Source organism: Prosopis cineraria, unplaced genomic scaffold (assembly GCF_029017545.1).
Source record: "Prosopis cineraria cultivar Desert tree isolate PC_DT_omini unplaced genomic scaffold, ASM2901754v1 PC3, whole genome shotgun sequence".
In the NCBI taxonomy this organism is placed as follows: domain Eukaryota; kingdom Viridiplantae; phylum Streptophyta; class Magnoliopsida; order Fabales; family Fabaceae; genus Prosopis; species Prosopis cineraria.
Window position 1 is genome coordinate 3,446,835 of NW_026555334.1, and position 27,919 is coordinate 3,474,753.

At 35.3% G+C, this 27,919-nt stretch overlaps 1 pseudogene; it reads right to left on the reverse strand.

Annotated features, from left to right (window-relative positions):
* Positions 1-452: 452 nt before the first annotated feature.
* LOC129306073 (dynamin-2A-like) lies at positions 453-27,285 on the reverse strand (annotated as a pseudogene).
* Between the last annotated feature and the right edge of the window lie 634 nt (positions 27,286-27,919).

Below are 27,919 nucleotides of genomic sequence, written 5' to 3' on the forward strand. Positions count from 1 at the left end.
GTGAAGCAGGACAATTAACAAATGAAGTAGATCAATTCTTATATTAATTTAAATAAGGAGCAAGTCATTTTGTTTAGAAATTTAATATCAAATCATTACCCCTAAACTACAATGAAATTTTAAAAATTTAAAGGCTTTGAAATTAAATAATTGTGGCCAAGAGTTTTTTTATTGAAATTTTCCCTTATGCTTTCATGTTCACTCAAGTGCGCAATTGTGTTGTGGGGTGTGTGTGTTGGGGGGGTGTGTTTGCCGTAGTCTGAGGAAAGAGCATGGTGAGTGAATTTAATGTCCATGTGCTGCACAAGGTTGGACTCTTAACAATGTGTGTGTGTGTGTGTGTTATACCTTAGAGAGTAGACTAAATGAATACACATAAACAAACAAATAAATGAAAAATTAATAAAACATATCATTCAAGAGAAATTATAACGGGAGTTAAAGTAACAACTAACCAATTGTTATTCGCAATTTTAAACACTATGATCTTATCGAGTAAATGAGTATCTTCTTTTAAAAACAGAATAAATTACATAAACCTCTCTCTCTGTTTTTTTTTTTTTTTGGGGAAAATACACAAACTTCTCATTTATTTATAGGCAAGATTTGCGTATATTATAAAATAAAAAAATGTCTATATAAATTCAACAAAATTTCACTCAAGTTTGTGCAATTTAATTTTTCTCAGAGAGGAAAATAAAAAAGGAGTTTGTATTTTTTTTTTAAACAAAATGCAAGAGGAATCTATATTGGTTTTCGAAATTGAAGAAAATATGTGTAATTTAATTAAAACTCAAGAGAGAGACGTCAATATGAGGCAGCCTCAATATGAGGCAGAGAAAACTGAAAGCATCTATCCAAAAGATTGAAAAATTATCATCATCGCCAAGATCATATGCAACTTTATCTAATACCTAGAACTAGATGGCGGCGGTGGTGGCAACCGATTTGGTGTCCGGCGACTGCTAGAGTTTGAACTCGAGCTTACTTCATTTTGATATGGGTCACTGTAACGTCTACTATGACCACCAGATCCATACCTATATGAGTCACTTCTACCATTGGCGGCAGCATCAAAGGCAGACCTCCAATCCTCACCAGGCGAAGAAGGCACAGAGGTTCCTGGATTGCTTTCTGGAGAAACAAATTATAGAAAAATGAAATTATTACATGTTATGGTATTCAGTGGGGAAAGAGACAAGGGAGAAAATAAGACTCATCTTATCACTCAATTATCATTCATACAAAAAGAATCTCCCAATACATTGCTTTGACCCTCTTACAGACACGATGACTCAAACCCTTCTTACTATATATCAGCTATATATCATTATACTAAATTATATTATAATTAATTCAAACAGATTCAGCTGATTCCAATGGGAATTCTACACAGCAATGTTAAAAACATGAAAGAGAGGTATTCAGTTTTTTCTTCATCTTTTTGGTTAAGGAAAAATTTATAGGCAAGTTGTCTCGTGGATTTACTAAGACCAAAAAGATGAAGAAAAATTACCCATTAACAAGGTATTCATGTCCTTGTAGGAGGTATAGGTTTACTAAATCAACCTTCGTTTGCATATTGAGTGTCTCCAAAGAATGGCAAGAAACTATCGTAATATCTCACATTATCTAAGAAAAGTTAATTAAGCTTCCAAACATTTGCACTGTGTACATGGCACAATTTTGAGGATGTTTTCAAAGAAAAAGTTACATTGCCACTCAAAAGCATAGAAGCTAATGCTTTCACAAGCAACTTGGGAGGAAGACATAGTTAATCATCTAAATTGAAATACCCAAAATTTTTCTCACGAGAGAACCTCAAGAACATTTCGTGCAAAATGTTACCTGCCCCTCTATCAGACCAACTAGAAGCAGCAGCTGCCCTATTGTCATGGATGCCAAGTTGCCTAATGAGTTTTGAAAGAAGGGTGGACTGTTTATGGACTCTCTCCCTTTTGTGCCTTACATTCTGGTCTTCCAGGAGCAATTGTTCAATGTTTTCCGAGCTACGCGCACTGTCAACAACAACATATCAAATTGGTGATACTAAAAGTTTGTTCAGATGTTAAAGACAATTGAAGTCAATGCTGCCTATCAGGTCTTGTGTATAAAATGTGTATATAATATGATTATCTCAATGTGATAGTCATTAATAGTTATTGGTAAAAAAGCATTAAAACAAAAATAAAAAATCCACGAGAACTAGGATTGTAGTTACATATTTATTTAAATGTGTAAAAGAATAATAGTGGAGTCGCAAGAACATCAAAGTTTGTTTGCATCGTGGAGCTAGAAAAGTAAGGAAGGCTTGATGGCACGTCAAGAAACAAAAAACTCACTGAAAGTAAGGAAAAAGGAGACAGCATGGACCTGAGAGAACTGTATAATTGGTTAAGCATGTCTTCTTTGGCTTTCTCTACTAGGCAAAGAACAATTGCCTGCTCAGCCAAAACTAAATGATTTCATCAACAGAAATAAACCAAGAGTCAAGACAACAAACATAGCACTAATAAAAGAAACTGACTTTTGGAACATTAGCAGCAAGGCTATTAAGAACGGCTTCAACATAACCACGCACTTCCTGGGACATCCATCTAAGTTCCTCTTCAGGATCTGCAGGTTTTCTTGCCATGGCATCCTACAAAAGTACTCAACATCAGTAGCTGCATAATAGACTCTATACACCAGAAAGAAAAACCATGGTGGGATGGTAAACTGATTAAGCATGTAAATACAAAAATATGAGAAAACATGTAACTGCAGAGATTCACAACTCTCAAGAAATTCATAATTGATTTTTAGAATATACATCTTAGCCAGGCCAGAGGCTGGGGAGGAGTAAAAGGCATCACTGGGAAAGCTTTTCATATTTAATGGTGTAAGCCCAACTGAACGAACATGTTAGTTCCCCCTATGGTATGGAGAAGAAAGAATACAAATGCTTGATTATGCGATCAAATAAAATTAAATAAGAGGGGATAAGTAGATTTTAACTTACAAGAGAACCATCAGAAAGACTTTGTCGCATAGGAAAACCAGATTCAGCTATCGTTTGATCTTCTCCTTTAATAAGATGTGCAATATTGCTCAGCTTGTTTATCCACTCAGCCTTATCAGCCATGTTCTCAGCCTTTAACACAACTACACTTTCAGCTGCCAAATGCATGTTGCAACATTGACATAGACTGTTCAGTTTTATTCATGATTTGGCAGGGCGGTGATAAGATGCATATGTTAGGAAGAGAGTTAGTTACATTTCATAACAGTCTTATGGGGGTCCTTGCTTGTAATCTTGAAAATAAGGCTTGGTGATTTTCCAGAATCAGGCCCATCTGCCTTTTTATCCTTAGAACCCTTTGCAGGAGCATCGTCATCAGAAGTCTCCTCAATATTGCATTCCTGGTTATAAAATTCAAAATAAAAAAGGAATATGCCAAAAATTAATTATCAGTCTTTGAATTTCAACTTCAAAAATAGAAATAAACCACTTTCTCAAACAGGATTCAGAAACTTTATGCAGCCCATTATATACCCCATTCCATGAATGAATTTTGTCAATAACAAGAATATTCTTGAAGAGTCAAAATTCATTATCAGTCCAATATTCTTTATCAGGCCCTGAGCATGTAGACACTAATAATTTTATAGGCTTGTGTTGTTAGGTATGATTTGTTAGGTTTGATAACCTACATGATTAGTTTTGATAATGTCAAATGGTGGAGCAAAAAGTTTTCATAATATATTTATTTAATGTTCTTTATATCACACACACACACACACACACACACACACACACATCATACTTAAGAAATTTGACTAACTACTAGATTTAATGTGAATATCATATGTAGTCAAGTCAAGGAAAGGAAAGAAATCATGAAGATAAATGGTCCAGCAAAATAATGAAGCTTCAAGAAGAATAAAAGAAGTGTTGGAAAAAGAACAACTTGGGAGCTCAATTGGCAAGAGCAAGAATCGAGTTCTTAGGATTATGTTTTGCAAATAGTTGAGAATGCCTGTTTTTTAAAATTTAAATGACTTTCAAACAATTTCAGAACATTTAGTTTTTCGATGTGTTTAGGTGCAAATTTCTTCAATGGATCACACGTATCAATACATGTGAAAATGTATTGATACATGGCCTTTATGTATCCATACAGGAGCTTCATCTCAATACAGTGGCCTTGCACTTCAAAGCATTATCATTATTCACTTTTTATTGATGTTTACCTTCTATGCATCGATATTTGATGTCTAATGCCTAAGGATGAAGATTCTTGGATTGCATTGATACTTCTGACCATTCTTGGTTTGCACAATGTTTACTTCTCTGTTTTTCACTAGGAGGAAAATTTTCCAAAATTAGTATTTTTTTTTTTTTACTATTTTTGGGAATTTTCCCTCCTCCTTTTTCACCTCATCCAAACCAAAGGTAAAGATTACGTGATGAAAAAAATTTGAAAATATAGTAAAGGAACAATTTACATCAAGACTACTGATCATTTTGATATAAGAATATCTGCGAAATAAAGAAGTACAAACCTGTAAAGTAATAACTCCTCGGAAATGTCGCTCTTCCTGTTTTTTTGTATAACCAAGCTGCAGAAAGGCAAATCATAGCATATCAAACAAGACTTGATTATTCTCCTCATCAAATCAACGCATCACCATCAGATACTAATGTGTTTGCATATACGCTCGAACGACAAATGTAATATGCACTCTAAGATTCTTTTTATAAATAAATAAAAAATTAAAAAAATAAAGAAAAAAAACTGATGGGTGACCTTGGTAGATTGAATACCCAAATAGAACCAAAACACTTGAGCCACCTAGGCTAGCTCAGATGATAAGGGTGGGGTAGGTTGTGGACAGAGGTCAAAGATTCAAACACTCCTGTTGTGCATATTAAAAAAAAAAAAAAACCAAAACACTTCATTCTCAATTCTAAGATACAAACACAGGTCGCTTGCAAAAACCAAAATTTTCAATTGGCCAAAGATAACATCAAATTAATGAGAGCCCTTAACTTAGCAGTATGAATTATCATACATGAGGATGTTGAATTCCCCATACATCTCATGCCCAGTTATATCGTAAATATGTCTTCAATTATTTGGAAAATTAGGTCGTACACTTAGCAAACGACATCATACAACTTGGTGAAGTTATTTTCATGAAACGCCAGAATCACCTTACTGAAAATTACAGCGTCATCTTTTTCCCAAATGGTAACAATTAATTTTTCAATTGATTAAATTAGATTCAATTTTCAATTTCCGTTGAGTTTCTAAATACCTATATTCCCACCCTGTTACAACCCTAAAGGAGATCCTCTCCCCAAATACCATCGTTTTACATAATGGAACCTCCAAGCTAAAGTCCACCTACGAAAGGTTGTACTGGTATCCCTCATACCCCAAACTTGAGGTAGATCCAGAGATAGGGACCAACATGAGTGGAAAATGATGTCCCAAAACCATTTTGAAGAAGCAGTACCTCAGAGAGCCCTACCTTATCCTTATGTTATGTCTGCATGTGAAGGAAATCTGGAAGAACATTAAATACTATATGAGTAAGCTGACAGAGAGGGAGGCACAGGGAGAGCAGGGGGAAGAGAGAGATGAAGTTTGTTAGAAGAGGTGATATGGAGGGATCAATGTAGAGAGGGAACAAACAAGAATTTGGTAGCTTTTGGAAGAGACTCTACCCTCTCAATCTTGAGAGTGCTTGTTTCCATCCAGTCCTTTAAGTCTTTATTTCTGCCTTTTTTAAGAAATTTCATATTACTGTAAGCACTGGCTTATTCATTCTCATCTCCTCTCTCCATATAGCGAAAGAATTAGAACTTCATCAATATATCAATATCATTAGTTTATTGGTTTTCATCACCTTTCTTCTTTCAGAATGAGATTTATTTGCAAACAAAAAGCAAAGTTCATTTAATCTCACCATCAGCCCATCAAATAAGATGATTTACTAACCTTCCCAGTCTTCTCATTCAAAACAAACCATCGTCTACTCCAATTATTACCTTTTTCGCTTTTTTTATATAAGTATCCTGCATTTAGAAGAGACATTACCGAGAAAGAAGTTAATTCAAATTACCTATTTATATCATACGATACCTAACATTACAACGGAGAGAGAAAATAATACATAGGATGATAGGAATGACAAGGAACTGTCAAGAAATTATTTGTAGTTTAGTATGAAATATCTAGATCAGGGGATTGCTAATGGAAATCACAATAAGTTTAATAACTAAATATCCATTAACTTGAAAATATATTTTTTCTTTTGGAAAAAACTAGCTATATAAGATTTGAAGAGAATTAAAAGAGAGGATAAAACAACCTCATTGCCTTGAAAAGATAACCAGGAGAGTTTTCTTTATTTCTCTTATTTTAAAAAAAAGGGGGGGAAGAGTATAAACCATACAATTATTATCCTGTATTTCAGCAATACTGTCATTTTAAAATATTTAACTTAATACAAAAAGTGCAAGACCAATTAGTGCAAAAGCAGCAACACGAGGACAAATGTTTTAGCATGACACTCGGTAATTGGAATTGCCATAATAAAAGAAGAAAAGGTACATCAGCAAGCTGACAATTGTGATAACTGCAGCAATGTAGAGCCAGACAAGAATAATCAATGCTGATACAATGATGGGATGAGATGATCGGCCACCACCAAGATGTGCGCAACAATATTTGAATTTATACATCTATTGCACGCTGTTGTTTGATAAGAAGGATGACAACAGAACAAAAGGAGGTAACTCTTTTAAGTAGGATGGCTATTGAAGCTTTTAATCTTGGAACAACTATTAGAAGAAAAGAGAAACACAAGTAAATTAATGACACTACTGCAAAAGGAGTGGCCTTCATGAGACAGTTAGATTCACATTAACAGTTGGGATGAATTCGTAAAAACCTGCTGTTATTTCTCCTTCGGGCCCTGCAGTCTTCAAGCTGGATGTCTCTTGTGAATCCTTGTCATGCAGACCAAATTTCTCTTTCAATGACTTTAAGCTTCCCCCACTTTGTTGACCTTTTTGAGGACTGATATCCTAGAAAAGGAAACTAATTTTCCATCACATTTTTGGAATATGCAAGACAATTTAACATCTATATGATAAGACAAAATGCTAGCCTGTAGTTCCTTAAAGGGACTAAATAACTGCACACCCTATTTAGAGCTGACGGTTCTGCATTGACTGCCTTTTTTTGGGGCCGCTTTTGCTCTTCCTCTCGGCGCTGCCTCTCCATTCTAATGAATGCAAAAGAAACAGGTATTATAACATATCAAATCAATGTATGTTCAGTCAAATAATACCAGCTTTTTTAGTATATAATATTAACATGACAACCTAGGAGATTTTTGGAGCATAATAATTGATAGATGCTGATAACCCCGCTTCATCAAGGTGAATAAAACTGAACAGATCATTAATCAAAGCATTCGTTAATGTCAAACCAATCATAAACGACGTAATATGTTTAATTTTAAATATTAAAAATATTATACAATATTAAAAATATAATCACAAATTGAATTTATAATAAAGAATTGATAGTCAATAGTCAAATATTCATTGATTTTTACCACCATGACTTTTTGGACAAAAAAAAATATAAACAAAGGAGATTTTTAAAAATGTGAAAAAAAATTCAAATTTAATATTTATATTACGATTCTTTATGATTTTTTTATTATTTTTAGTAATATAAATATAAAGGGAGATAAATGTAAAGAAGTCTAGCAAGAAACGAAGCCACGCTCCCCTGGTATTGATATTTCTAGCTATTTCCAATTAGCAATTTGCTACCTTTATATATAAAACCACGCTGTATCTGATTCCTCGGCTAATAGACACACTTTTACAATCATTATCCAATTTATGGTTTCATGCAGCAATGATAGCACTTTTTATTTTCTTCCCCATAATTATCACCTTCTTTCTAGAAAATCCTCGATTGACAGTATCAACACGCTTGATCCAAATCTCACCGAATGTTGTAAGCAAATATGCTACTGCAATCTTCCATTGTATGCCCATACATCTAATCATCCTCGAGTCTATTACATTCATCTCTAGCACCCTCCTCAAATCACAGATTCATTCTAGTGTGCCACTCTCCTCAAGACACACATTTGGAAACTCTCCACTACACTTGCAATTCTCAGCGCATCCAATACAATGAAATGGCAGTTTGGTTAATGTACCACAATCTGGTTTAGGGAAAAAAAAAATTTGATTTGTGGTTTTATACGCATATAAGGAATTTAATGTATGGTCATGTCATTCTTTTGCCTTCGTTCTGATTTATGGGTTCAATAATTTGACGCCTATTTTCCGTGCATAACACGTTCGTGTGTGTGGGTGTAAATGTTGTTACAAATTATGAGTCTAATTATAATTACGGCATAATATTTGTAAACATTGTAATTTATTATTTTTTATAAGATAATTTTTTATTTTTTATTTATAATAGAATCTTAGAATTTCAATTCCTTAAGTTTAGAAATTTAGTTTCTATACATTTATTAAATTTCCTAGGATAGTTTCCATTCTTTGTATATAGATTTTGTAAAATGCTCCCCTGTATGAATAGGATAAATGAATTTTTCTCCATGTTTGTCATGGCTTGATGATCTCATGTGAGAAAGAGTTGATGTGGCATCTATTATCAAGAAAATAGTTGAAAATTGTTTAAGATGAGTTGGGCATGTTTAAAGAAAACTTATCCCACTAAGGTTTGTTGTTGTTGTTATTGTTGTTGAGGAAGGTGCTAATAGAAGTTATAAGCACAATTGAACTTGTGACCTCTCACTTACGGATCTTGCCCATTATCTTCTGTCAATAGCTACCCTTTCCTTTTACATCATTCTTCAACCAAAAATATCTCCAAACTTTAGGATGAGGGATAGATTAGAGCCCATTTAACAATTGTACTTTGCTTTTCATCATCATCTTTCTAAATTAGCACAAAATACATTGAGAATCTCATACACTATACATTCCCAAGAAAGTTCCAAGTCACATGAATCATTCATGGTATTGAATTATCATGAGCCTCAAATCCAAACTCTGTGTCACGTAGGAATGGGAAAATTATGTGATCCCATTGAGAAGCATAAGAATTTTTTTTTTTTCCCAGATCGTACGTACATATTGATGCAACACACACTCATACACACAGCCACAGATGCAAACAGTGGAGAATTTAGGGGAGTTTCAGAAACAAAGAGGAGAAGGAGGGAGACAGAACAGAAATTTGAGGGGGAGAGAAAACAGAGCATGGGAGGGAGAAGAGTTGGCTACCTAGCAAACAAGTATTTCATTCATCAAAATAATTCTCATAAAATAGGCTACCCTAGGCCAGTTATAGAATGGGAATTCTTAACCAAGAAGTCAACCTACTTGCAAAAGTAGATCCATTTGCACAAGTAAACCTTCTTGCAGAAGTAAAACCTACTTGCAATATATAACAAGAAAGTAAATAAAATAAAATGCACAAGTAGGATAAGTTTCTCTCTGCATGTTTCCTCAAAATATATTAATTCTTATATTCTATCACATATGCATTCAGAGAGAGATTGTACATACCGCCGCTGTACCAAACGAATAAAGTGTTGGGGTGGAACAAATGCACGCTCCATATCAACTAAGGCAACCACCATTTTTTTGGCCTCACTTTTAAATGCATCCAGGGCAGAACTTGCGATTGCCACAATCTAATAAAAATGGATAGATGTATGATAATTAAATATCTAAAAAGGGGAGCAACTTATATATAATTACCTCAAAGCGTTGTTACCTCTCTCTTCAATGGAGCATATCTTCCAAGACCAGGTGTAGCATGTGCAGCAGCGGAAACTATTTCCACAAGCACACGATGTACCTAATTTGATAGTTGCCCAACAGATTCAATTTACTTAAAAGAAGCTTAAAAGAGAGGAGGCAGCCGAAGGATTTTATAGAGGACCACAAGCATATTGCAAAGCAGTGATATCAATAGGGAAACAAACACAAGTAATTGGTCTATATGTACTATGTTATGGATTGAAATTTAATTAAATGCATGTGTGTTAGTTGAAAGACGCAATATGGGTCATATCAACAATTAGTTCGGAAACAGATGCATTAAAACAAAATTTAAAAAATAAAAATAAAAATAACCTAGACTTCCTGATGCAGAACCAGTGGATGAAAAAAGGGAGAGTAGAGAAAAATTGGGAGATATAGATGCAGGGAGAAAGAGGGAGAAACAGAAAGAGAAGAACTGCTATATATATATATATAAATTTTTTTTATTGTTACATCAAGAAGGCAGAGAACTACTGATATTTTATTCTATCACAAAGCTTAATGAAAAGTCTACTGCCAAGCGTTTACAAGAAAACTATAAAACATAGAAAGACAAAAACACAAGATGAAAAGAGAATTCTAATCTCATCATGGTAAGCAAAGCATACACCTAGACACAATTGGCTTACTGAATAGAATTATCAACTCAATAGAAGCATACTTCATCAACACAAAGACGTGATGGCTCCTTTGCTAGTTCAAGAACACTTTTAATTAAGGACCTTAAACCTTTCTCTGGGGAGATAAGATAAGGTTGATATCCATCTGCTTCAAGAACAACCTGACATAAACTAAAAGGGCCATATGAGAAAGGAGAACCTTGCGAAGTTATATTCAATGATTCAACCTAAAACCAATAAAATCAATTCAGAGAAGTCTTACCCTTTTGACATTGTTTATGTCGAAGTGTCTGTCTATAGGAAGTTGCTTGATCCTGTTAGGAAAATTTCCTTCAAAACTAGCAACTACTTTCCAACCATTTCCCTGTAATGAAAGGAAGAATAAACATTAGATTTCAAAACCAGCTACTCCCAACACCCTTACATCTGCAAAGCAACCTAAGGTCAACAGTCCTACTACTCTTCTGCTATTAGGGTGTCCCATTAAGCTAGGACTCAGAATCAAACAAGATATAAACAAATAAGCAAACAATTTCAGTGAGCAGCTTCCAATTTTCCAACACACCAACACCAGGTTTGTTCCTTATTAAACTGAGTTAAGGGGAAATTCTGCAATAATTTAAAATGGTCAAATATATGCAACACAATCCAAATCTATTATCAACCAAGTATCAATGCAAGAAACTGAATCTTACAATATTTGCTGAGATAATAAGGGTACATGTCATCAATTTTAAGGTGACGTATAGTTCATTTTGTTGTCTAACCGCTAGATTTTAGAAATGCCCAGATATCTTTCCAATAATTCAACAGCTATCTCCTAGCCTTCCTACCAATGTTCATCCTATGACTCCTTGATCAAAGCCAGTGATCTGCCAAAAATATGCAGAAATCTTTCTTTTATCAGGGGGAAAAACATGACATAATTCCATTGTTGAGGTTCTCAATACTCCTTAACGGAAAATGGCTATGGACGAAGAGTACGAAGCCTTGATGAAGAATGGAACTTGGTCTCCAGTTCATCTACCACCTAAAAGAGAAGCCACAGGCTGTAATCAGTAAATGGGTTGTCAAAGCTTAAAAGAAACCTAGCTTGATGGTTCTATGTATTGCTAGACATAAGGCTTGTTTGGCTAAAGGTTTTCACCAAAGAGAGGGGTTTTGATTATGCCAAAACTTTTAGTCCAGTTATAAAACCAGTGACAGCTACAGTGATTCTATCCTCAGCACCATTTAGATGGTGGGATATTCATCACAAAAATGTAAATAATGCCCTACTCAATGGAGCGCTGCAAGAAGAAGTTTATATACAACAATCTCAAGGCTCTGAAGACAGTAATAAGCAGCTTGTGTGCAGACTCAATAATGCTTTATACAGTAGCTCCAAGGGCTTGGATTGAGAGATTAGGAGCAGCTCTATTCAAAAGGAACTTCCAACCAAGCAAGCAAATATGGTCCTTCTGGGCTGACAACGTGGAAGATGTAAAAGGTAATTCAACTCTTATGTTTTCTAGGCTGACGATGAAGAAAGAAGGAGCAGTAAGATGGAAAATCCCATCTTTACAGGTCTGTAATTGGTGCAATGGTGCTTTACAACATGAACAATTACATGACTAGAAATGAGTTATACAGTCCATAAGGTCTATCAATTGATGAATAATCCAAAAGTGGCACATTAAAAGGAAGGCAAAAGAAGGGGTGAAGGACATTTTTGCCCCTCAGCTATTTGTATAGGAATGTCTAGTATCCAAAACCTTTTTGTAATGCAATATTCCTCTTCAAAATTTGAAAATAGTACAATGCTTCTGAAGAATTACTGAGCAAAAACTGAATTACACTGTACAGTGGGAGGACACATACATATACACATACAGACCATGATGTCAGCCGAGATATATGGCCAAGAAATAAGGGATAGGGAGAATATTTCCTAATATATCTGATCCTATAATAACTATCAGATATTTACATTAAATATAGTATATTTCCACACTCCCCCTCAAGTTGGACCATAGATGTTAATCATGTCTAACTTGCGGATGAAATAATCAAACTTATCTCTACTCAAGCCTTTGGTGAGAACATCAGCTGTTTGCTCCCTTGTTGGTATGTGTCTCATCTGGATGATGCCAGTATCAATCTTCTCTCTGATAAAGTGTCTATCTATCTCAACATGCTTGGTCCTGTCATGTTGGACTGGGTTGTGTGAGATGCTGATTGCTGCCATACTGTCTGAATACAGAGTGATAGGTAGGTTAACATCCTTTTTTAGTTCCTCAATCACCCTTTTAATCCATATACCTTCATAGATTCCCAAAGCAATAGCTCGAAATTCTGCCTCTGCACTACTACGGGCTACTACACTTTGCTTCTTGCTTCTCCAAGTAACTAAGTTTCCCCAAACAAAGGTGCAGTATCCAGATGTAGATTTTCTATCCTCTTGATCACCTGCCCAATCTGCATCCGTGTAGAGTTCCATACTGCGCTTCTCAAATTTCTTAAACCATAAACCCTTTCCAGGAGTACCTTTCAAATACTTGAGAATCCTGTAGACCTCATTCAAGTGTTTCTGCTTGGGGTCATGTGAATGTTGACTCACCATGCTAACTGCAAAGGCGATGTCTGGCCTAATATGTGACAAATAGATTAATTTCCCCACCATACGTTGATACCTGCCTATATCAACAGGCTTGCCAAGATTTTCTTCATTGCTTATCTTGTCAACTCGGATGGGTGTATCACTAGGTCTACACCCAAGCATGCCAGTCTCATTTAAGAGATCTAGCACATATTTTCTCTAAGAAATAGATATTTCCTTCATGGATCTTGCTACCTCCATGCCCAGAAAATACTTCATTTCTCCAAGATCTTTTATCTGAAACTCTTGAGCTAACGCCCTTTTAAGATTTTCAATCTCCTCAACATCATCGCCTGTAAGAACCATATCATCCACATAAACCAACAAAACAGTAATTTTAGTGCCTCAGTGTTTGTAGAACATCGTGTGATCGCTTTGACCTTGTTTGAACCTTGCCATTTTTAGTACCTGTGTGAGTTTTCAAACCACGCTCTCGGAGACTGCTTTAGTCCATATAAGGACTTCTTCAATTTGCACACTTGATTCGGTTTATTTCCTGGGAACCCTGGTGGCAACTTCATATATACTTCCTCTTTCAACTCACCGTTTAGGAAGGCGTTTTTTACATCTAATTGATGTAATGGCCAATCAAGGTTGGCTGCTAGTGATAGAATTATTCTAATAGTATTGAGTTTAGCTACCGGTGCAAATGTCTCCGTGTAGTCTATACCATACACTTGGGAGAACCCTGAGCGACAAGTCTCCCTTTGTGTTTATTTAGAGTCCCATCAGCATTATATTTAGGTGTGAAGACCCACTTACATCCAACTGCTTTCTTTCCTGGAGGTAATTCTACCACATCCCAAGTATTGTTGTTTATCAATGCCTCCATTTCTTCTATTACAGCTTGTCTCCATTCAGGTACGGCCATAGCCTCTTCAATGCTCTTTGGTACTATAACACTATTCAAATGGGCAGTAAATCCAGAAAATTTAGCAGACAATGCTTGATAAGACACAAACCTCTCATCGGATGCCTAGTACAGGCTCTCGGCTTCTTCCTCATAGCTATCGGTAGGTCAATATCATCCTTATCTCCTAATTCTTCCAGACTTCCTCCATTATCTTCTTTTGGACCTACATTTGGTTCTGACTCTTGGTCAGTGCTTGAGATATGGGTCTGTTTACCTGTCTTGTTTTTCCGTGTATAGGTCTGTGCAAATCTGGTGTCTCCCCCTGTTGTGGACGTCTCCTTTGGACTAGGATTTGGCATATCATTTCTAGTATTGGTGTTCTCAATTCCTAGGTCCAAATCAGGATCAGTGGGTTCAAGAGATAAATGATGAGGTACAGCTATAAGATTGGGTGTTTCAGGTATTTCACTCATGTTTTCACCTATGCCAATCTGCAATTCATTCCAATTCTCCCCCTGGATTGGGATTGGGAGTAGAAGGATTCTGTTTCGTGAAAGGTGACATCACAGGTGGTGAAGATACGTTTGGTGGTGGGATCAAAGCACTTGTACCCCTTTTTAGTGGCAGAGTAACCAAGAAAAACACATCGGACAGCTTTAGGGTCAAGTTTGTTTGTGTGATGAAGATGAACATAGGAAGTACATCCAAATACCCGTAAGGGTAAAGTATTTTCCAGGTAGGGTAGATTGTAAGTTTGGTGTAGAACTTCAATGGAGTTTTATATGACAAGTTGCGATTGGGAAGGCGATTAATAAGGAAGGTTGCAGTTAGGACAGCATCATCCCAATGATATTTAGGAACATGGCTACTAAAGAGAAGTGCACGAGCTGTTTCAAGAATGTGCCTATTTTTCCTTTCAGCAATACCATTCTGCTGAGGACTGTAAGGACAAGTACTTTTGTGAACAATTCCATTAGAAAGTAAAAAAGTGGAGAGATGTTTGTTGAAGTATTCTGTGCCATTATCAGTGTGAAGAGTTTGAATAGACGTGTGAAACTGATTTTTTACCATATGATAGAAATCAATGAACACTTGAGAAATATCAGATTTGTCTTTTAGAAGGAACACCCAAGTAACGCGAGAATGGTCATCAATAAAGGTGATGAACCACTTTGAGTGAGTCCTATTAGGGACCCGAGAGAGCCCCCATAGATCACTGTGAATGATTGTAAAAGGCTTTGATGCAACGTATGGCTGATTAGGAAAGGAAACACAATGATGTTTTGCTTTTTCACAAGAGTCACAATAGAGCTGAGAATAATCTCTTTTATTGCAAATTGAAGGAAACATTTTTGACATATAATTGAAATTAGGATGACCAAGACGTTTATGCCACAACTCCAACTCACTAGTCTTAGGAAGAGACACTTTATTGCATGACCTAACATTACTGACTTTATTTCCATCTAGGTAGTAAAGACCATCAAATTCCTTAGCACTACCAATCGTCATCCCCGTCAGTAGATCCTGGAAAAGACAATAAGTAGCAAAGAAATCAACATGACATTTCTCATTTTTTGCCAATTTTTACTTACTAAGAGTAAGCTGCATTTTAAATTAGGCACATGCAGAACGTGATGTAAGTTAAAGTAGATGAGAGTTGTATACTCCCTATACCAGAGATGACCGACTCCGATGCATCGGCAATCTTGACTATAAAGTTCTTTGGCAAGGTACATAAGTCGTAAATAATTTAATATTATCAATCATATGATCCAACGCACCTGAGTCTACTATCCAGCAATCTCCAATGCATACTCGTTTAATAGTAGCCAAGGCTTTAGAAAAATTACCTCTTTGTACCACAGTAGCAATAGGTTGCTTATTAGTTTGCAGGGCTGACAGCATGTCAATGATCTTACTTAGTTGATCATTTGAGGGCTGTGAATTATCATCTCCCGTAGAGCTTTCAGCAACATATCCACGACTTTTTCCCTTTCTTGGCTTCCAGTCGGGTGGCTTACCGTGGAGGTCCCAGCATTTATCCTTTGTGTGGCCCACTTTCTTACAATGTTCACACGTGGGACATCCTTTAGTGTTTCTAGGATCATTAGACTTGGCAGCAAGAGCAGAGGATTCAAAAGTACCGGTTTGAGAAATGGGTTCATCTTTCAACATTACCTTCCTTCGAGAGTACTCCCTCCGGATCATTGCAAAGGCTTCACGGACAGATGGCAAAGGTTCCAAACTCAAAATTCTGCCACGAACATCATCCAAGTCTGAATTAAGTCCGACTAGCAACTCATACAGTCGTTCTTTCTCCAGCTATTTTCTGAACCGAGCAGCATCCTCAGAACTGGTCCATTCTTCAGCAGTAATCAGATCAAGTTCTTGCCATAGAGCAATTTTTTCCAAGTAATATTCACTTGGGTCACGATTACCTTGCTTTACGAGCCATAGCTTGGATTTAATCTCAAACACTTGAGAAGCATTCTCCCCATCTGAGTATGCCTCCTTCACAGCATCCCATATCTCACGAGCTGTTGGGAGAAATAAAAAACTCTTCTTCACAGCCGGTGCCATTGAATTAACCAGCCATGAGCATACCATTGAGTTTTCGATCTTCCAGAGCCTGAGAGCCTTGACATTCGTTGCCTCTGGACACTGGGTTTCACCGGAAATGTACCCCCATTTGCCACGACCTTCTACTGCGAGCCGCACAGTCTGGGCCCATTCTCGATAGTTGACGCCGGTGAGTTTTTCTGAGACGAGAGAGACGAGTGAGCTCTCTTGGCCAGTCACAAGGTGTGCGACTTGACGTGAGCTCGCATCGGACGAACTCTCCAAGCCAGTCGACTCTATATTTCGGTGAGTCTTAAGCTGAAAGCTCGAGTCCATGTTCGTCTCTGATGATTCAGTTGCTCGTTCTTCTTCGAGCTCTGATACCATGAAGAATTATTAAGCAAAAAAACTGAATTACACTGTACAGTGGGAGGACACATACATATACACATACAGACCATGATGTCAGCCGAGATATATGGCCAAGAAATAAGGGATAGGGAGAATAAAACAAAAGATTTCCTAATATATCTGATCCTATAATAACTATCAGATATTTACATTAAATATAGTATATTTCCACAGTTTCCCTTACCGTTAATAAATATTATCTTTGACCTTTAGTTGACCTAAAAATTACAAAACATGACCTCAAAAATTAAAAATGATCCTAGAAATTACAAATAAATATTCTATAACAATTTAAGTCCCATAAATTACAAACAAATACTAAAAGACAAATGTCATTTTTATCAATGTAAAAGACTAAAATACCATGCTGGCCAACCATTTTGACTGACTACCATGTGATTATCAGATCATCATTGTTAGCAACAACATTGGTAATTGATTAAAAAATATATATTTGTTTTAATAATTTAAATTTAAATATTATTATTATGATATAAATATTCCTCCAAAATTTACAAGTCCTCTTTTAAAAATTAAGAATTCAACTAGTGTATTTAAAATTTATAGGTGAATGTGTTTTTAACATTAGCTAAGTTGTAAATTAAAATAGTGTGATAAATTATAAGTTTTCCTCCAAAGTTTATAAATCCTCCTTCAAAAATTTAAAACTCAACTAGGGTATTCAAGATTTATTAAGTAAATGTGTTTTTTACATTAGTTGATCTATATATTAAAATAGTATGATAATTTATAAGTCTTTTTTCCAAAATTTACAAGTTGCCCCTTCAAAAATTTTCAGTTGGTGAAGAATCTGTAAATCTCAAAAGTTGACTCATAGATTGTGTTTGAAGATTTATAAATAATAATAACATTTAAATTATTATATATTAAAGTATTAATATTTTAATAAGATATAATTAAAACAAACATAGTATTTTATAGGTTTAAAGGGCAAATTTGCCCTTAAGTTTTGTGCCAAGAGAAATTGATATCTTTAACTTTTGATCGGTGTAGTGTTACCATGCAAGCTTCAAAACTAGTGCAATGCCGCCCTATAATAATGTTTGACCAATGTTGACCATTAATTGTACAATTCCAACCAAGGTTAAAGGGCAATTTTGCCTCGAAAGTTTTTCTAAAAGAAGAATTGGTGTCCTAAACTTTTAATTAGCATAATATTTTTGAATTATCAATGTTTAAATTAGAAGAAGAAGCCAATAACTCATTATCAATATTAAGATATGGTTCATATTCCCATATTCTAACTAAAGGCCTTACCCAAGGTTCACTAGGTACAAAACCAACTCTACCCAAACACTTCATGGAATTGCCCTTACCCTTATTTTACCCATGAGTAAGTCTAGACATGTATCCATGAGCAAGTCCGGACATGCATAAGCTTAACCATAAGCATATACTGACTTGCTCAAATCTGTTTGTGGGCAACATAGACTTGCCCAAGGTAGGAGGGACAAACGAAGCATCTTAGACTAAATTTTCATAGAACGTGGAAGCAAGGCTACTCCACCACTTGCAATAGCCAATTCCATATTTAAGTTGTCTACAAAGGATTCTACTTGCCACTTGATAGCAATTTCTTGAAGGCCTCTCTTATGACTCATTCACTACAAGGGATAAAATTGCTCCAATCAAATGTTTAGGATACCAATTTCTCTTTCAGACAAACTTTCAGGGAAAAATTGATCTTTAGACCTCAAAATTGTTCAATTAATGGTTAACATTTGTCAAACATTATTATAAGGAAACATTGCGCCCTAACATTGTGTCAATCGAAAATTAAGAATACCAATTCTACCTGATGAAAAACTTTCAAGGTAAATTTTCCCTTTAACCCTATTTTTTTTTAATTACTTACCAGTGTTGTTGCTAGCAATGGTAATTCGAAGCATTTGTTCAAGGGAAGAAGCCAAAATTTAACATCAAATGCTTTGTACACATTTGCATAGGAGATTCTGACAATACTGACACAGCTCCAACTCCAATCTTGTTCTTAGTGGTCCAACACCAACTTCAGTATATTCATTTAAAGTTTCCCCCTTTTCCTTTATCTGTATTTTTTACTTGTTCATGGTTTTCCCTGTAGTAGCTTCTAAATAAAGCACTCCAGTTCATCAAGAGATAACAGGAACTAACCTCACCTCCAGCAAGATGTTGGAGGAATTTATCCTCATATTCACGGCACAACTCCAAAGCTAGAGCTCTTGTACCTTCAGAACTAGTAATTTGTCCACCAAGCTTCACTAATTCTTCCTGGACAGTTTGAGACTTTCCCTGTAGACTGCAGCATTTCCAATATATATATATATATACAAAAGAATACAGAAAGAAAAAAGAAAAAAAGAAATAAATATCATAAATTTAAGAAAAGAAAAACAATTGTAGCCCGCAGAAGGTGCAACCTTAAGCACACAAATCAGAGCGTTTCATATGCAAGCCATCAATTTTTCTCATTAGCAGCAGATCTAACGTGCACACACATTCAAAGACAGATAAACATATTAAATGCAATCAGAATCATAGGACTCCTCCATCCATCATTACCTACACTAAAAGGAAGAAGAGGACAAAATGGGGAAATTAGGCAGGTATGTATTTGTTTACGATTAGGATTACTAGTTCAGGCATTGTATTTCTTGTTAACTGTTATTATATGTTGGCACTATTCTAAGTGTTCTAGCGTCCATGTTTCTTATGTATTATGCATCTTGATGTCCATGTGTCCTGCATATATAAGTGTTAGTTATTGGGTTAGGTGTCAGATGGTTGTGGCTGTACATGTCATCACTGTATAAGGACAGATGCTTGCAACGAAAAGTCATGCGGTAAATATTCAGATTACTCATGGAGATATCCTTGTCTTTGTTGATTTGTGGCACTAGATTTCAGATACCGTAGGCTAATGAATAATTTCTTTTTACTCTAACACACCAGAACCTATCACAGAATGCCCTTTCATTTTTAGAAAAAAATGCAATGTGCATACTGAAACGCCATGAGTAGAGAAGGCACAACATGAAGCATTCATATTAGACAAATGTCTAGTCATAAGGACAACATGAATCCATTAGTCAACAATCTACATGAGTTCATCTATTCCCTTCACAATTTGAGCTGTTTAATGATATACACATGTCACATACTTGTGTATTGATAAAAATCTGAGTATATTAAGTCCTTTGGAAAAAATTAGGTTATAAGAAGTGTACATTTTAAAATAATTATCCACTCCCTATTTATCATTTTAATTTTTCAATAAACTTAATTTTCTTTTCATAAGATAACATTTTTCATTGTAAAATAATGAAACAACGTAATGGGCAGGAGGAGGTAGCAATTCAAAGAACTAGCAACTAATCATTTTGATTTCTTAGATGAAAATTATATGTTAGAATTTAAAAGGGAGTCCAACTCTGCAGTATGTATGCGTGTGTGTGTTAGTGGTTGATACAGAACATCACTGCTTCTCCTTAAAAGGAATGCAAAACCAATAGGATGGACAAAAAATTAAGTACCCAGAAAGAAGAGTTGGAAGCCTGAGCTTCATTCAACTCCGGATCTGACCAGCAAGAGACTCAACCAAAGCTATCCTACCAAGCTTACTTTGGGGGGCTCCAGTCAATATTGATTTCAAACTTTCAGTCTCAGCTCGCCAAGCTGCTTCTAAAGAGCTCTCAGTCCCAGCACTACCAGACTGTGCACTAGCTATTGAAACAGATTGACCTATTAAAGCAATCCATGGAATATCAGAAGTTCTGGGGGGTCCTTGGTTCAATAAAAGAGCCTGTACAGCTGCAAGGGCTTTTGGTTCAGCAGCTGCGTGATCAATTTTACTTATAACACCAACTGTTCTTGTGGCTACAATTGACCCAAAGAGAATAATAATAATTAAAACAACAATATAACAAAAATGTTTAAGCAAAACTCAGTTTTCAAAATTAATAGGCATAATAAAGAGTCTAATTTGAAGGGGATGGAAGAACAGAAAAAGTTGAAAACTTACATTCTCCATCATACTCCTTCGCTAGTCTAAGGGCTCTTCATGATGAAATTTCTGGTGCCTGAACAGCAGGAACTATCACGAGCAAAATGGCATCATTGTGTTCAGCATATTCACTGACCTAAAGAAAAGAGGAATAAAGACAATAAACAAATATAACAATAAATTTCTCCTTGAAGCAAGTATCTCCAAACAACCATACACCGAAGATGAATATAACATTTACTAGAAAATGAAAATACAGGCATCAAATAGTAGATAGTGCAGAATATACTTCAAGTTGAACACAGCTTAATAAACGATAAACACACACATACTCACCAACTTTTCATCCATTATTCGTTGTTCCAGTCCAGGCAAGTCAATCATCTTCAATGGTGGAGCTGAAGAAGAACAAAAGCATGAGTCTAATATCCATCCCCTGCTCCTCCCCATTTTTCACTGTTTGTTTCCCTATCACTATTATGGTAAATGGGAAAGCATAGCATATAGTCACAAAATTCTGAGTTCATCACAAGCTGGTGAAGACTACAACAGTAAATCATAATATAAAAAAACTACACTAAGATCATGTATGAAAGATATGAAAGATATTTGTCATGAAAATCCATGGATTTATAAGCCAGATTAACAAAGAATTCAAATAGATTTTGGAATTGGTCTTGAGGTCAGATCATCCTCAGTGTAATTGACAAGGACAATTTGATTTACAAGTCAATCTTAAGTGTATATTTGAAAAGATCACCTTTCTCAGTGGATCATGAATGTGATTATTTAAGCAGACAATAAAGTAACAATTGTGCCACAGCAGGCTACAAAATAGCAACTTTTCAAACTTTAAGGTCATATTATTGGCTTGTATTTTTGAGCATGACCAACACAAACATGAATCAGTCATTCTACTCCCATTTGTTTCGTAAGTGCTCAGCAGCTAATGTTGTTTGCTTTTTGCTTTTAGGAATTTGTTCTCGAAGTTTCAAGCAGTTATTTTGAACGAATTTGTTCTCAAAGTTTCATTTTAATTGACTGATTTTTTATACTGCAGCACCAGCAAATTTAAGGTGGAAGAAACTTAGAGCAGTGAGTCCCATACCCTGCTCATTGATGTATTTGGCTGGGACAGAAAGCTCATATTTGAAAGGAAAAATCTTAGTCATGAAATCAGCTAGGATTATCTTTGTGGCCTTTCTTTGGTTCTTTAGGTTCTTTCAAGTCTGTTGATCAATAAGCAGAGGGATGGGAGATTTAATTACATTAATTGATAAGCCTGTTTTCCTTTTTCTTTCCAATTATAATAATATAAGAGTGGTGATAATAATACATATTAAAACAAGCATATTCATCTAAGAGGTTCTAGAAGAAGAAGGGGACAATAATAGAAGTTTGAGTATTTTATGCCGCATGGCACGGTAGTCAAAGGCAAAAACCACCTGGACCTCAAAAATGCCTTCAAGCAAAAGGCACTAGTAAGGCACGTGTCCAAGTGAATCAAGGCACTTAAGTTGTAAAAATTACACTATATAAATAAAAAAACAGATAAATGTAATTATAAATAACTTATGACATGCAAGTTCTGAAAGAAAGAATGACATATGAACCAAAAAAATAAATTCAGTGGTCATGATAGTCATGAGCCATTAACAAAATAACAAAAGATGAAACGCACTGGAGAGTTTACAGGCTTTAATAGTACAGTGAGGCAGATCATGAATACAATGTTGGAATTTAACCCAAATCCTACATTCTATAGTTCGTGTAGCTGTTGTATACTTGTTCTAGTGAATGAATGTTCATATATAGACTTCAAAATTGTAAAAGGTTGGTTGACACTGTGGAGGTCCCTAATGCTTTGTTTTCTTGTGAATGTTTGCGAAACCCCAAAAAAAAAAAATTGCCTTAAAATAAATATCCTATGGTGATAATTACACCCTGTTCTCATAGAATGTAAAAGATTGAGCCGGACTTAACAGATTGAGTTTTATAATTTCTAAACTTGGACTTAGAAGCTGATTGTTTCAAGTGACAATGGCAACTAAGTTGTATTTCTTTCACAAGTGAAAGGGCGCAAAAGGTGTGAGCCTTTTGGCACCCCACTAAAGACAGCACCTCTCATGGGTGAGAGCACTGGAGGTGGATATTGCCTTGCCTCTGTGCCTATGTGAACACCTTTGATTACACTACCTTATGGTGTTCAGCAAATTATGCATCTTGGTGGTAGAGAAACTGCAAAAGCAATTTATCTATTAAGGGAATTAATGAAAAAGTGTCAAAGCAAAAGTAAAGATTTATACTTGATTTGGCAAAAGCTTGTGACCGTGTACCGAGAAAAGTATTCTGGAAAGCCTTGGAAAAGAAAGGAGTTCAGGTTGCCTATAGTAAAGCTATATAAGATATGTATAAGGGCCCAACCAATAATATAAAAACATTTGGCGGTAAAACAAAAGGCTTTCCTATAAGAATTGGAATACATCAAAGATCACCTTTGAGTCCTTATTTGTTTAACCAAGTTCTAGATGTTTTAACTGAATATATTTAAGAGAAAATTCTCAAATACATACTTTTTGTAGATGATATAGTTCTTATTGTAAAAAAAAGAAAAGAGATTAATTATAAATTTGAGTTAAGGAGAAGGACCTTAGAGTTGAAAGGTTTTGGTCTAAGTACGAGTAAGATGAAATATTTGCATTGTAATTTGATAAAAGGTCAATTAATAGTAATTTAAAAGTGAGATTAAGAGATCAGATTATACCTCAAATGGAAAAGTTTATATATTTTAGAGCTATTGTTCAACATGATAGGGATATTGCACATAGAAAACAAGTTAGGTAGTTTAATTGAAGAAAGGCTAAAGAAGTTGTTTGTGATTGAAAAGGCACCTAATAAACTTAAAAGAGAAGTTTTATCAAACTGTTATAAGACCAGTTATGTTATATGATAATAAATATTAGATTTCAAAGGGACGAGAGCATAAAGTTGGAGTGGCAAAGATGAGAATGTTGAGATGAATATGCAAACATACACGAAAAGATAAAATCAGAAATGATCATGTACGAGAAAAGGTGAGTTTGATATCTATTAGGGAAAAATGGTAAAAAATCATTTGATATAGTTTGGTCATATACAGACAAGGTCACGGGAGGTACTAGAGTCGGTAATTCGGGCCGAGCCCGACGGGCTAGCCCGAATTAGCCTGAAAAATTTTAGGGCCGGGCTTTAAAAAAGAGATGTTTTTTTATGTTCGGGCCGGCCCGAATAGGCCTGAAAAAATTCGGGCCAAACCCGATTCAGGTTCGGGCTTGGCCCAAATACCCGAATAATTTTTTTATTTTTAAAAATATATAATATATAATAAATATTAATTAATTCTTTAATTTTAGGTTATTTTATACTAAAATATCATATATTTGAGTCCTAAACATCATTTAAGTATTAAAAATATATATTTTATATTTTTTTATAAAATAAAATAATTAATTTTAAAGTAAAAAAATTAATTAAAAATAATTTTAAAAATAAAATTCGGGTATTCGGGCCGCCCGAAGCCCGAAGGAATTCGGGCCGGGCTTAGTCATTCGGGCTTTTTAAAAAAAAAACAGGCCTGTTCGGGTTCGGGCCTATTCGGGCCGAGCCCAAATAAGCCCGACCCGCCCGAATTCCCAACTTTAGGAGGTACCAGTAAGGAGAGTGTAAAGGATAATCTTGAGCTCGATAAAGACGGGGTAGAGGAAAACCAAAGAAAATGCTTATGGAAGTTGTTAAACGAGACATTTTAGTTAACAATATTCCTAAAAACTTAATTCATAATAAAATACAATGGCATCATGCAATGTTGTTGCAGTCATATTCTATAGACAATAGAAGGCTATTATTTATGTTAAAAATATATAATAAAAATCCATTAACAGGCTTTCATCCAACACCTTTAAGTCTTCAACTTCCACGACAAAATAGCATTTCACATGGCATTAAAATCTCTAGTTGTGACCAAATCGTCATGAGTTTGATTCTTACTGTCACCATTCTTGAGTACTGTCCACACTTCAAGTCCAAAGGGCTTCCAGGTGGAGACTTTTTAGTGATAATAATATAATTCATTAGCCTTCTCCTAGCAGCTCAAACTTTTAGGATGATAAGGTAACTTACAATTTTGTTATGTTTTATCTATAATTTCTTCTTTCCATTGGTATTTTTCTATTCCATGGTACAATTGGAGCACATATTATCAACGCACGTCTTGTCTATCTTTGTCTCTTTGAGGTGAATAACTTCACAATATGAAACAAAGGAAACCCATAAGATTAAAAAGAAAAAATGTTGGAGACAAAGCCAACATTCAAAAAGCATCTTATGCTATCACCCATTTCAGTTGAAAGTCAAAGCTTGTTTATTATCTTTTCCTCAAAAGCACCCGTTCATTTATGCTAAAATGGGGGAGGGCGAACAATCATGGGCCTACCAGTGCTGGTGCATAGTTTCAGAGATATTTCTTCACGATTCTTTCCAGATGAACCTTTGCTTAGCCTATCTTGTAGAGAATGTCGAAGGGCACCTGAAAGATCAAAATAGAAATCAGACAATCAGAAACATGATAGGAGCAGTGCTAGTAGAAGGCTTTGAAAACATTTTTTATCCAAGGCTGAGGAGAAATGTACATTGCCCAATGCATTTAAAACCAAAAATAATAATCTTAGCTGTTCTTACTTGCAGAAACCTGCTGAGATTTATTTTCTATCTGTAAGACGATTGACTTGCTGCTTAAAGAGCTATCTCTATTTAAATCAATGCTTATGGGAGCTCTGGTAGCACCATTTTCACCGGTTGGCTGTCAGAAGCTTATTTATGACACATCAAGGGAGAAAAACAGAACAGTGAGCAAACTCAACAAAAAAGCAAATCAGCCAAATAACTTACCAAAACAGGATGTCCAATCAAGCTATTCAAGACAGCAGATTTTCCAGCACCCTAAAAGTCATTCCAAAGAAAAAAAAGGGAATAAGGAAACACTCGTACTGATTTCATTTTTGCAATGACAGGACAACATAACAAGGCACCACATACATATTAACAGAAAAGCAAGTGTTATTAGTAAAGTTCTGACTGACCCCAGGTATGCCTTTTATCTTTACCCTTTTAATTTAGGTCGCGATAGATTTTCTTACGCAGTTACTATTTTGAGCATGGCCAGAGAAAATTGTGCATTGCTCTGGAGGGGGGGGGGCAGACCCTAAAATGTTACTCCACAAGTGCAACCGAACTTACTATTCTGGCCAATTCTCATCCACTCAAAAGCTCCAAAATCCTAGAAATTTATATTGCTGAACCATAATCTTTGAATTCCATCATCTGTCAAGTACAATGACTTGTCAAAGACGACATGAAACCTATTCCACATCATTGTTACGTTCCTGATGTTACATTGGTTCATTTTGTAATAGATCAATTGCACATCCGTAAATAGTGAAACTTCTCAAGTGAATTAAAAGCATCCAATATCCCAATTCAAAACGTTGCTTCCTTCTCCCATTATCTGCAACCTCTCATCCTCTCATTAGGTTCTCTGCTCTCACAACAACACCCTGTAATGCAATAACAGCCTCCCAATTCTAAGAAGAATCCTAATCTGTCAACCATAACTGATTTTACGTATACCCATTTCCACACGTTGCTCCCTTCTCCCACCAAATGCAACTTCCTCGGTGAAAATAATGTTTTTGGTTTACACACCAAGACACTCTGTTCAGAATAACAGATTCCCAATCCAAACAGGGAGCATTGTCTAACAAAAACCAGATCGAAAATTCTACAACCCCGCACTGAACATATAGGAACCAAATATAAAAACTTACCACATTTCCAAGGGCGACGACATTGAGGAACGTGGAAGGCCGCTTACTGGGTGTCGTCTCATCAACATCTTCATCGGCAAGCACAGAAGCAGCTTGACGCATAGAATCTGAGAGCTGAACCAACTCCTCAATGGCCTCCATAATTCAGAGACTATATTCCAATTTCCAACAGAGAAAGCGAAATCGTGGAACCATGAAACAGAGCTCGGATTCCGATAATGCTGAAAGGATCGGAGGAAGAACGAGGAGGGAAAGAATGGTTCTGGGGGTGGGACAAGATACGATTCCGGCGATTGGAGAACAAATTGGGAAAGAATGCGGTGGTTGGGTGGGATCAGAAATAGGACTTGTTAACCATAATGGAATTGAATCTCCAACTGGTAGCTTTTATCGTCCTGGGTAACGAGATTTGAACTTTTTGCTTCGGCTCTTCCATTTTGGTAGGAGGTGCCTCTGCTTCGCGCATTAAGCCTTGGGGGAAATGGCACTTTGGCACCAAATGATAATAATAATTTAAGATTTAAAAATTAAAGACTTTTTTATATAAAAATTTAATGGGATGATGAAATTTTGATCCTTCAAATTTGCCACCATTATTATATAGTTCTTGAAATTTAATTTTTACCAATTAAATTTTAAAATTTTATACATAATTAGTCTTTTTTATTTGAGGAAGAAATATCATTATAAGAGCCCATTGTACATAGTTATAAAATTTTAGGAACATTGTTGATAAAAATTAAAATTCAAAGACCACGTGAGATAAATTTAAAAGATTAAAAATTTTATTATTTTCAAAATAATTAATTAAAATGTTCTTATTCCTAGAATCTTAGTATTAATATTCTTATGAATAACAATAATAATTATTTCTCATATAAAATTTCATTTAACTCTGTACGTCTTCCAAATCAAAGTATCTAATCATGCAAATCTTGTTTAATAAATTTGCAAAAAAATTGTTGATTGTCATTGGTTATGAACATTTAGTGTATCTTTGATTTTTCATTGTCTAAAAATGAATTTATCAAATGCTAAAAATTAATTTATAAAAGTTTATTTAATAAAAATTAATTTCGTAAAAGTCATTT